The sequence below is a fragment of the Diabrotica undecimpunctata genome, chromosome 7 (genome assembly GCF_040954645.1).
Source record: "Diabrotica undecimpunctata isolate CICGRU chromosome 7, icDiaUnde3, whole genome shotgun sequence".
Taxonomy (NCBI): Eukaryota; Metazoa; Arthropoda; class Insecta; order Coleoptera; family Chrysomelidae; genus Diabrotica; species Diabrotica undecimpunctata.
In genome coordinates, this window is record NC_092809.1 from 51,269,585 (window position 1) to 51,282,593 (window position 13,009).

The following is a 13,009-nucleotide window of genomic DNA, read 5'->3' on the forward strand; positions in this document are numbered from 1 at the left end:
GTTGCCTGGCTAATACTTCGCCGAAACAATCCTTGATAGGACTAGCTTATGTCAAATGTGACAAAAATGTCAACACAGCTGAATGTTTTGCTTTTTTTCGGTAAGCAATTTCTTACCGAATAATATTACAGCTCTTGATGTTAAAAACTAGACACAACAATTAATAATCACTTTTTGGCGGTTAAATACTTTTAAAAACTGGTATTTCCTGCGATAAATAGCCAACTCATACACTGATTCATAGAGCGGTATGTACTCATTCGAATCTATTGTGAATTTGTTTTTAACCTTTTTACATTTTTGCACTTAAAATTTCTCCGCGTTACTTATCTTCGTGTACATAGCGTTTTTTACGTCTAGTTATATATTATGATAATAATGATAAGTAACGATTATAATACACAAACGCTATTATTTCTCTCGTAAATTTTTATATCAGTTTTAATTAATTTAAGTACATTAATTTCAATCTTTATTATAGTTTAAGGAATCGTCAAATTTAATTAGTACTCACTAACGATACTGCTGCACCTACCTTACTATTACAGGGTTAACGAAGTTATAAGATTATAGCAAAATAGTTTAATTTATGAAAACAGTTCGTATCATAATCGGCGCGTAATTCACAACTTTAATTAAAAAATATTATAAATATTTGAAGTTAAGAGCCAATTAAAATTGATAAACTTCCTTCTTTTTACGACGTTAAATTGCTTTTAATAAGGATATGTAGCTTATGAATTATTAATCAGTATTTTAATAGGAGTTTTGTACTTCTATTAAACCATATAACTAACTGCAAATTATACTTTTAATAGTTTTTAATACTTTAATGGCTCTATCTCTTCAGATGAAGATAGGTAGCCGCAACATAGTTATAATACGAATACACATAATGCATACAGATACCGATACGTTTAGACTTTTTTAATTTACTACTTTTAAAAACACAACCTCTTTTTCTCCCTCTTTTTGTTTAAGATTTTTAGATTTGTTAATACTGATTCATTGTTGTAGTATTTCTTGGCAATGGCGTACCAATAAATAATTTTCGATATGCAGATGATACTGTTCGATATGTAGATGTACTTTACAGATGATGCTAAATAGAGTAAATACAACTGGCAACCAATTTGGTCTGAAGATCAATATTTAAATTTAAATTTATGATGATCAGTAAAAAGAACATTCAACATATCGACCTAAATATTGAAGCCGAACGTATTGAAAGAGCACACCGATTTAAATATCTGGGATATACAGTAAATGATAAGTGGGACCCAGACGTAGAGATTAAGATCCGAATTGAAATAGCAAGATCCAAATTCATCAAAATGAGAAAGCTCTTAAGCAACCGCCACCTAAGCGTTAACCTCCGATGGCGCGCCACCAAATGCTACGTACTCTCTACGCTACTTTACGGAGTTGAAGGGTGGACGTTAACAGCAGCAACTATAAAGAAGTTAGCGGCTCTAGAAATGTGGCTGTATCGATGCATATTGAAAATCCCTTGGACATACAGAGTGACCAACACAGAGGTATTAAGACGAATGGGTAAAGAGGTGGAATTGTTAACAACTGTTAAAAGGAGGAAAGCGTCATACCTGGGCCATGTGTTCCGTAATGATAAGTACAGTCTGCTACAGCTTATCGTGAAGGCAAGATTGAAGCTAGAAGAGGTCTGGGCAGAAAGAAGAAATCCTGGCTGAGAATGGTTTCAAATACCAGAAGCTGCGAACATAATACATGTGGCACAAAACAGAGAAACCTATCGTTTGATGGTCGCCAACCTTCGGTAGAAGACGGCACATAAAGAAGAAGTATTTCTTGGGAGCCACATTGCTAAGAATGTTTCAATCTCTTTGGCGGATTATCATGAGATCACTTTCTAAAAATTTTTCTACTTGCAAAATTTTCGATAGCATTTCTCCATTCTTCTCATATACCTATACACTTAAGATCATCTCTTCCATCTTACTACTCATATTATGTCTTGGTTTGTTACATGGTCTCTTCTAGTTTTGCATATTAAACTTATGAATACGTCAATTTCCACTATTCCTAGAATACTTTGGTTTTATTACCTTCTCCTTCATTTCTAAACTCTATGTCTATGTATAATCAGACTTTGCTGTTCGCCCTCATGTATCTGTTATTGTAAGCTGCACCTTTGAAGCATTCTGATACAGCTAATGCTTGGTTTATAAGGTTTTATTAATCAATTTTAGGATCATATTTACTAAAAAATGACAAAAGACAAAATGAAATTCGTTAGATATTAACAAAAAATTGTTTTGATAACATTATTCACCAAATTTTGCGTTGCTTTTGTGTATTACTAGTAAGGTAATAAATTTGAACATAAATAAGACAGAACAAAAGACTAATGGGCGCAGAAAACCAAAAAGTAATTTTGTGTAGAAGAAACACGTTGCATGTGTAACAGGTACAACGTATGTCTGCTGATAAATTGTACTCATAAACGATATTCCTTGCAAAGTTTTACACCTAGGCCAATACGAGCCTTATTAAAAGGACCCAAAATTACAGTTAATTGAAAATACGAAAAACTGTAAAGTAAAAAAAAATTATTCTCATTAAAACTTACATAGTAGAGAAACAAAATCAGATTAAGTTGCATGTACAAATAGCCCAGTCTGGTTAAAAAAAAGGTGGAAAAATGTTTCGCAGATATCTGAAGCTTTTAAGACATAGGTGGGGGATACTAGATGATGAATAGATGAAAAGATACTCCTAGTTTTACCTTGCGCTTTTTTTAAGCAATAATTTATTACCACAATTTGATTTTTTGTCTATAAATTTTTTCCCTTATATTTTAAATAAACAATATTTATGTCATTTTTTTATGTCAAGAATATCTTTATTTTCCCGTTTTTTTAATAAAATTGATAAATAATTTACAGAGATATTTGCAAAAAAGCAGTTTTTTTGCACTAATTTATAAACTTTATTAATTTTTTTATTAACAAAATAAAATGGTATTAATACATTTAAACATCAAGGAATTACCATCTTTTAGATTTGTGCGAAATTTTCCTCCGATCAGTCAAATATTTTATAAGTTATTTAATTTGTTTATCCCTGAGGCTAATTATTTAAACTATTGAGCTTGCCCTATGCATAATGCTAAACACATTCAGCAAATTTCATAGGATTCTTTAAGACTTAGACTATCTCAGAAGTTAAATGCATATTGAGTTTTCATCGAAATTATTTACAAAATAAACGTTTGAAAAAGGGGTATGTTTTTTACTTATAAACAATTGTAATAACTTCTATATTTTTCAAGCTACAGACTTGTACGTACAACCATTGGATAGATGGTAAAGCTCACATTAAAAAATAAAAAACCTTCTATGACCAATAGGAACGAAGTTAGTGACTATTTTTAAAAAAATCATATCTCCATTGTTTATAAACATTAAGAAGTAAAATTTGCACAAATTTTGAATGAAAATCTAAACTTTATATTGAAACTTATAGCTATAAAATTTATCTAATTTTTCGAAACGACGGTACTTTCGAAAGATCGACATAGGAAAGTCGAGAGGATATCTGTTTCAGCTCCGTTTTTTTTTCGGCATCGGAACTTCAAATTGCAACACGTAGGAAAAATTTACATTATCTTGGCTTCCTTTGCAGCTACAAGCCTCTTTTTTTATTCTGGGGTAGCTCGTAGAAATTGAATATGAATAACTACATAGCTTTCACTGGCCGGAAAATATGGGAAAACTCGGAAAAATTGAGTCCATTTGAAATTCACCCTAAATACTTACTTTTTTTTTTAATTTGCTCGAATAGTCTGTCGCAGTATTAATAATGATGACATAATTTTCACCCACCATAAATGTTGGAAAATCCCGGAAAATCAACATATGTTTTTTCATTTTATATCAATGATGTAATAATACTTATATATTTTATAAATTAAATTTCAGGTAATTTTTTACACATTATATTATTATATTCCTTATATTAATTATAATTGTTTGTATTTTTATAATTAACAATATTGATTTTTATTCTATTTTTCTTACAAATATGATATACAATATTAACCTAATCTGCCTTACTGCTTTGATAAAATAAGTCGATTTTTTCATCACTTGCCTTATTAAATTTTGCAATGTTTATTGAACTTTACTTTTTTTATTTTCTTTACATACATTGGTTTAAAAGTTAAAATTTGGTTCATTTATTCGACTTCACTGTCAGGTCTGAACCTTTTTGTTGCAGGTTGTTTGTCTTCACTTATTAAGTCAGTCTTTCCATACAGTAACATATTAATGGGCGATCTTAATGCCTAGGTGGGTCAAGGTAAGGTAGGAGAACAAGTAGGAAAATATGGGCTTGGAAACAGAAATGACAGAGAAGATCGATTGATTCAATTTTGGCAAAGTGAAGACTTCGTAATAACAAATACCTTTTTGAAATTACCTCCTCGACGGTTATATACATTGACATCTCCACAACATACCAAAGAAAAAATAGTGAGAAATCAAATAGACTACATTATGATAGCAAGGAGCAAGGAGGTATCATAATGCTGTTAAATGTACTAAGACGTACCCAGGAGCTGATATAGCCTCAGATCATAACCCGGTAGTTACTGTGATAGAGGCGAGACCAAAAAAGATTAGAAGACCACACAGAAAGGCACTAGATTTAAATAAACTTAGAAACAAAAATATACGACAAGAAACAGGAGAAGAAAGAAATGAAAACCTCCGTTCAGCGCAGCAACAAATTAACAATACAAACAACGTTAACCAAAAATTAAAGTACATAAATACAGCTATACAAACAGCAGGAAAGAAACATCTTACAAAAACAACAACAAAGAATAAGGGGTGGATGACACAAGATATACTAGACTTTATGGAACAAAGAAGAAAGATGAAGAATTACCCAGACAAATACAAAGAAATTAATAAACACATAAAAAAGAGAATAAAAGAAGCCAAAGAGGAGTGGATTAAAGAACAATGTGAAGAAATGGAAACCTATGAGAAAAAGTACGATGCGTTCATTATGCACAGAAAAGTAAAAGAGATAACAGGAAGCATAAAGAAATGCCAAATAGGTAAACTTAAAGAAAAAGATGGAAATCTTATTGTAGATCTAGAGTATAAAATAAAAAGATGGACAGAATACCTGAATGAATTATTTGAAGACGATAGAAACAACTTACCTCAGATAATCAATGCAACTGGGCCAGACATATTGAAAGAAGAAGTAGAATACGCAATAAGAAACGCTAAAAATGGAAAAGCAAATGGACCTGATGAAATTCCTACAAAACTGTTGAAGCTTTTGAATGATAAATCCGTAACCATAATATTAAATTTTGCAGCGAGGAGCTAAAACAGTTTCCCCTCCACTTTCCTATGTCGATTTTTCGAAAGTAACTTCGTTTCGAAAGGTTTAAGTTTCGAAAAATTTGGAAGAATTTTATAGCTATAAAATTCAATATAAAGTTTAGATTTTCATTCAAAATTTGTGCAAATTTTACTTCTTAATGTTTATAAACAATGGAGATATAATTAACAAAAAAATTGTCGCTAACTTCGTTCCTATTGTTCGTAGAAGGTTAATTTGTTTTGTTAAATGTGATTTTTTTACCAGCTATCTAATGGTTGTGCGTACAAGTCTGTAGCTTAAAAAATATGGAAGTTATTGCAATTGTTTATAAGTAAAAAACATACCCCTTTTTCAAACGTTTATTTTGTAAATAATTTCGATGAAAACCTAATATTCATTTAACCTCTGAGATAGTATAGGTCTTAAAGAATCCTATGAAATTTGTTAAATGTGTCTAGTATCATTCATAGGGCAAGTTCAATGGTTTAAATAATTAGTCCCAGGGATAAACAAATTGAATAACTTGTAAACTATTTGACCGATCGGGGGGAAATTTCGCACAAATTTAAAAGACGGTAATTACTCAATGTTGAAATGTATTAATAACATTTTGTTTTATTAATAAAAAAAATAATTAAATTTATAAATTAGTGCAAAAAAACTGCTTTTTTGCAAATATCTCCGTAAATTATTTATCAATTTTAATTGAAAAACGGGAAAGTAAAGATATTCTTGATATAAAAAAATGGTATAAATATTGTTTATTTAACTCATAAGGGAAAAAACTTATAGATAAAAAATCAAATTCTGACCATAAATTATTGTTTAAAAAAAACGCAAGGTAAAAATAGGAGTATCTTTTTATCTATTCGTCATCTAGTAACCCCCACCTATGTCTTAAAAGCTTCAGATATCTGCGAAACATTTTGCCGTGAAATCGATGATTTTTGTATAACCAGACTGGGCTAAAAATGATCTACATTATTTTTCTAAACATTCAGTAATTTTCAGCAAATCTTATTTTGTCTTATCAGAAATAGTCAAAGGTTCGCTGTACAGTTGAGGCAAGGGTTCTGGTTCAATAAGGTTGTAAACTATATTTCGGACTATAGCTGGCCCTTTTGATCCCAATAATTAAGGTGATGTCTGCCATGGTTGCAGGATATTATGTATTTGTCTTATCAGCAGAAGAGTTGCGTCGTTTGCTGTGACTTGTATCCAACGTGTTTATGTTATTTTAATGTTGTCTTTCTTAATTTAACTTGCAACTGAGGTCAAGTCAACAAAATTCATTCTGTTTTAGTTCATTACTTGAAAAGGTTTTGACTTGATTAGCTTAAGTACATCTTGAGTGGAATATAGCTGACTACTTTTTTTATCTTTTCGATGAGCGCAAAATCTATATCACAGGGTAAAAACAAGTGTCCGAAAAAAATTTTTGATCTACCTTTGCTGACATTATATAGTGACACAATGATATCATCTTCGAAGCATTATTTTGGCCAACACATCGGTCAGACCAAGTTTTCTTTCTACTCCAACCTCTGGTTTCGTAAAATTCCCAAGAAGATACAAATAAAAATACAAAAATATATTTCAGCACTGTCCCTTTTTGGAACAGTTTTATGCCAAAAACACATAGTAGCTTCAGAAGTTCTAATACTGTGGATAGCAAAATTTGCGTACCGATTCTGGTAATAAACATCGAAGTGTGATAAGTTAGGTATAAAAATGTCTTGTTGCAAATCCACCCATACAACTATCACATAAGAATTCAACTTGGCTGCTTCTTCATTAGCTTTCAAAGATGAATATGCGCTTTCTATTTTTCATTAATGTAGTTCAGATTCAGTTTGAGTCGTTTTACGTTTTTCTTCATTCTCTACAGCACTCAGTGTTATAAAAAAATTATCACATACTTGCAAGTATCGGAGCGAGGAACTCCACAACGCGAATTAAAATATTGTTTGAATATTTCTCTGTCTGGAATTTTACTACAACTTCTGGATGCAATATATTAAACAGTTTAAACATTTTGTTAATGTTTAGGTCAGGGTTAAGGCATTGTTTTTTGTTGGAGTTTCGAGAATAGTGGTTCTCTTGAGATTGAAAAGACGAAATATGTTGTCTGATTAGGGATTCTACAGACTCTTTTTTTTTGTTTGATTTGACCTGATTTTTTCAAATAAAATTTGAACTCTGCGTTTTGGTATAGAATAAGTTTAACAGGTAAAACCTGTTGTCTTTTTCCAGGAATCAACAAAAAATATTTTACAGTACACTGGCGTTTTAAAATGGCTTCATATACTCTCGTTGTGCTTTTCCGTTATTTAAAACATTCTTTCTTAATTTTTGCGTTTAATAACAGTAAGTTTAGCGCAGAATAGGAAATAATCAAAAGGTGAACTTTTTGTAAGCATGCGCACCTGACTTGCGCAGATAGCCCCCGTCATTCTTTAGGCGGTTTTAGTCAGGTTTAAGTAGCATAGTAGAGTTTAAAAACATTAATAAACATAGTTTCCGAAATAATTAGTTTTTTATTTTTATATGGTTTACCTATTTGTAATATACAACGTATTAAGTACATTAAACAACTAAAAAAAAACAATTTGTACTATAAATTGCTAAAAGTTAATTAAAATATGTTTCGTAAATTATATTTGGTTTTTTAAATTAACACAGAACCTGCAATAAAAGGCAATGCCAAATTATAAGTCTAAAAACAGAAATACGTATAGAGAGGAAATTTTTTAAAAGCTGTCGAAAATTTCGTGTGCCTCATCGCCTCATCCTTTAAGGACATTGCCGATCATCATGACCTATTTTACTCTGTCTGCAGCAGTTCTTGTCAAAGCTGTCTTTTTCTTCCTCTCTGCTATCAAGTGTCAGGTGCGTATGCTATAATGAAGAGTTTATATTGCATAGCAGAAATGACGTCATTTGAGAAACAATGTAATCTAAAATCGACCGGTCTACATATATATATATATATATATATATATATATATATATATATATATATATATATATATATATATATATATATATATATATATATATATACATCTAGCGGTTAATCTGAGCTCCGTTCTAAAACGGTATCATACTAACTCCAGTAGAATATACACCGTGTATAGTATTATCTAAGTAGCGCTTTATTTAGACTCCGACCAACATGTAGGATTAAGTGGACTCCACAACAGGGTAAATCATTTGTGGGATCCGTATTTACCATTTTGCGTACACTTCTAATCTCCTGAGATGTTGCCAATAATTGTATTAGTAGTAGATTTTCAAATTTTACAGCTGGTACATTTTGGAACTTGAAATTTATTTAAATATCCATCAATTTAGTCATGGAGGAATTTCAGGATTATTTGGCTAATGTAGTTAAATATAAATTGTTAACCGACACATAACTTTATTTTACTTTTTAATTTTAATAAACAAGGCGGTAATTTATATTACTTGTTTAATATATTTTTAAACATAAGAAAGTGTCTATTATAAACGTGGAAAAGTTAAGTTTCCATTTTTATTAATTATTATTTTTTATTAAAAGGCATTGTCACTAAAACATTTAGTTCATAAATGTACGTACATCGGATAGAGTAATCGTGTAACAGTTTATGAAAGTAGAAGCTCCTTCGGTAGGATTATAATGCTTGTTACCCTATTAATATAATTAAAGAAAACTCAAACAACAGGGAGATCTTTGTAATTTTTGGATTACTGCAGTTTATGACATGCAATGTTTGTTTTATAGCGTAGTTGAATTTAAACTACAATAATTTATAAATCAATCTTGAATAACATACTTTTTTACTGCCTAATTTCAATAGATATGTCGATTTTTAATTAAAATATTTAATGCATTAAAGTCGCGTAGAGATTTTCACTAAACATTTAATTTTAAAGCTATTATTATAATAGTCCAAAAAAAAAGTATAAAAGTCTAGAGAATTCAATATCCCACTATGGATTTGTTTTATAGATTATCGTAAAGCGTTCGACAGACTCAAATGGATACACTTATGACTGATACTAAAAGAATTAGGTGTACAACAACACCTAATTTTGCTTATAACTGAACTGTACGAACACACTACTGGACCATTTAAACTAACATTAAAAGAAGATTGAAAATCAAAACGAAATATAAGTATCTGGGAAAAATTTCTCAAACGATATTAATATTAAAAGGGACTTTAAAGAGCATCTGACAAAGCATGCTAAACCTTAAGGCGACTAAACCACACAAAATGGTTATTTGAGAAAAATTATAGCTCGTTCCAGAAAGAATTGTAAATATAATAACATTAATGTAGATTAAGAAGAAACGCTGAAGAAAAAAACAGTAGCGGTTAGCCTAAATAAAGAAAGGCAAAAAGAAAATGTAATTTGATGTTTTGAAAAAATCTGATCCGAAAACTGTATGAAAAACATCTCATAGTATAGACATAGAGCGCGGCGGTGCCTCTACCGTCTGGCGGCCTATATCGGAAACTTTTACTACCATTTGACTATTTGTGTACAATTTTGTGTATGGTTAAGTGGCACACCACAAAAAGTGTTTTTATTTTCTCTTTTGTTCAACAATTAAAATGTATTGCTATACTTCTAGATGTTCCAATACAATAAAGGATAATAAACATAAAGCACAGGGTAAAAATTTTTATTATTTTCTCTGCACTAGTTATTATAAACACATAAGCTATACTACAATTAAAAACTATGACCACTATGAAAAAAATACGGTAGACTATGACTACATTTGTGCTTTAGCACTATAGTAAGAACAAGATAAAATTCTTAATTCCTACATAATTATATTAACGAGAAGTTAATAAAACTTTTGTTTGTTATCAGTAAGAGAAAGCGCATTTCAGAATATATTATGAAAAATGTTGTTGATATTACAATATCAGATGATAGGAATACAAAAATAAAAAAACAACTTACCTTTTCAAAACAACAATCAATCACTTCATTTTATCACGAAAAATTTAAAAATTGCAATGTAATTGAACCCATTTTGCGAGCTATAGTTACATTGATACTTATGTGGCAATTAGCTGTAAAGTCATTAGTCTTTCGCGTCGTATCATATTTTCCTAATATTTTTTGTAGGCAAGCGGTTTAGTTTGTGTAATATAATATCCCCAATTCGTCTCATAATATTTAGTTTTCAAAACAGCTGTAATAATTCGTTCACATTTTTTAAAGCTCTTTGCAGTACATTTGAAAATAAGTCGACAGTAAGATACTTTATTAATTAGTTTATTAGGTAAGCCTAGTTCTGCCATGGTATTTTATAGTTTTATTCTTATGATTATATCAGTGTTTGTTTAAAATCTATAAATAACTAGTTTAATGATTTTTTTGTATTCCCAACATTTCTAATTAACTGCCTAATAGTCAATAATTGATTATTCACTCAATCGTTCCAGGTGTATTAGAAAAAATATTGTATATCCTAATAATTAATAGATATATAGCTTATATATAGCTCATATCGCTATAGTTTGTGTAGTACATTTTATTATCCCTTTTGTGTATGGTATGCTTTTCAGCAAGTTGGTACTTGCTCTTACTTCTAAATTGACAGATCAGCTGTTTAACTGCCTGTGCTTAACTTTCTTCTTCATTTTGCAAATATATATAAAATTTATAAAACTCTGACATACCATTAATTAAAATATTGGATACCCTATACTATTCAATCAACGGAAATACTAAGATCACACGGGGAGAATCTGTCTCTATCTAATTAGCCTTTTTCGGTCCATCTTTGGACATAGGCCTTCCCAATCCTTTTCCATTCTTCTCTGTCTGTCGGTATAGTTATCCACCTAGAGCCCACGTGCTTCTTGATATCATCTGCCCATCTCATTTGGGACCTTCCTCTGCTTCGTTTATATTCCCACGGTCTCCAACTTATAAGAATTTTGTTCCATTGGTCTTCTTTTTGTCTTATATTGTGCCCGGCAAATCTCCATTTCAATTTTGCAACTTCTTGTCTAACATCCCTCACTTTTGTTTTCTCTCTTATCCACTTGTTTCTCTTTTTATCCATTAGTCTTATGTGCAACATTTGTCTTTCCATTGCTCTTTGGGTTTTTATGGTTATGTCCATGTTTGCTTTTGTAAATGTCCACATTTGAGAACCATAATTTAGAACAGGGAGTACGCATTGATTGTATACTTTAGTCTTAAGATGCTGTGGATATCTTTTGTTTTTAAGAATGTAGCTTAGTTTGCCAAATGCCGCCCATGCCAGTCTAACTCGTCTTTTTATCTCTGCTGTTTGGTTTTCTTTGTTACGTTTTATAGTTTGACCCAGATATATATAATCCTGAACTTGTTCTACTTCATCTTGTCCGAACCTCATTGTGATGTTTTCATCTGTATTTGTTATAATTTTGGTCTTGCTGTAATTCATAATAAGGCCTATCTTTCCAGCTTCTACGTCCAGTTCTTTCATCATTTCAAATAATTCTTCTCATTTATCTGTTATCAATGCGATGTCATCAGCATATATTAGATGGTTCAAGTGTTGTCCACAAATTTTTATACCTTTCTCTTCCCACTCTAATCTTTTAAAAATATCTTCCACAGCCTGATTAAAAAGTTTCGGTGATATTGTGTCACCCTGTCTCACGCCTCTATTTATTTGTATTGATTTTGTTTATTCATATACTTTAATTGTTGTTTTGGCTTCCTTATATATATTGGCTATTAGTTCCGTATATCTGTGGTAAATTCTGCTGTTAATCAAAGAACTTTTCACTGCCCAATGTTCGACACTGTCGAAAGCCTTTTCGAAATGTATTAACGCTATATATAGAGGAATATGGTATTCATTTGCTCGTTCTATAAGTATTTTCATACTTAGTAAATGGTCACTTTTGCTGAATCCCTTTCTAAAACCAGCTTGTTGGGTTTCCATCGAATTTTGTCGTCAATCTATTGGTTAAAATTTTTGTTGGGAGTTTATACATTACATTGAGGAGTGTTATGGGACGGTAGTTTTTTTATATCTGCTTTATCCCCTTTCTTGTGTAGGATAATGGTTACGGATTCCTTCCAGTTGATTGGGATTCTTTTTTCTTTTAATATCTTGTTAAAAAGGGAATGTAGAGTGTTAATTACCACTTTTCCACCATATTTCAGCATATCTGCAGTTATTCCATCTTTTCCAGGCGATTTGTTGTTTTTCATTTCTTTCAATGCCTTCTATATTTCTGATTTGCTTATTTCTGGCTGTAGCTCTGAGTTGACATTTTTTACTTTAGCTTTAAGTTGGTTTTTAATTGTTTCTGGTGGTTCCTTTTTTGTTTTATATAGTTCTGAGTAGAAATGGTGGATAATATTTATAATGTCATCTTTAATGTTTGTTTCTAGTCCGTTTTCATCTTTTATTTTGTTTATTTCACACTTACCTAATTTCGGTCTTAAGCATTTCATATTTTTGTATTACTTTTTCTATTTTTATTTCTTGTTCTTTTCTCTTATTTTCTCTTATCATTCTGCTTATTGTTTTATTGATTTCTACATATTCTATAGCTTCCTTTTTTTATCCATAAGCTTCTTTGTTTCTGTTGATATATAGTTGTTCTTTTTTAGA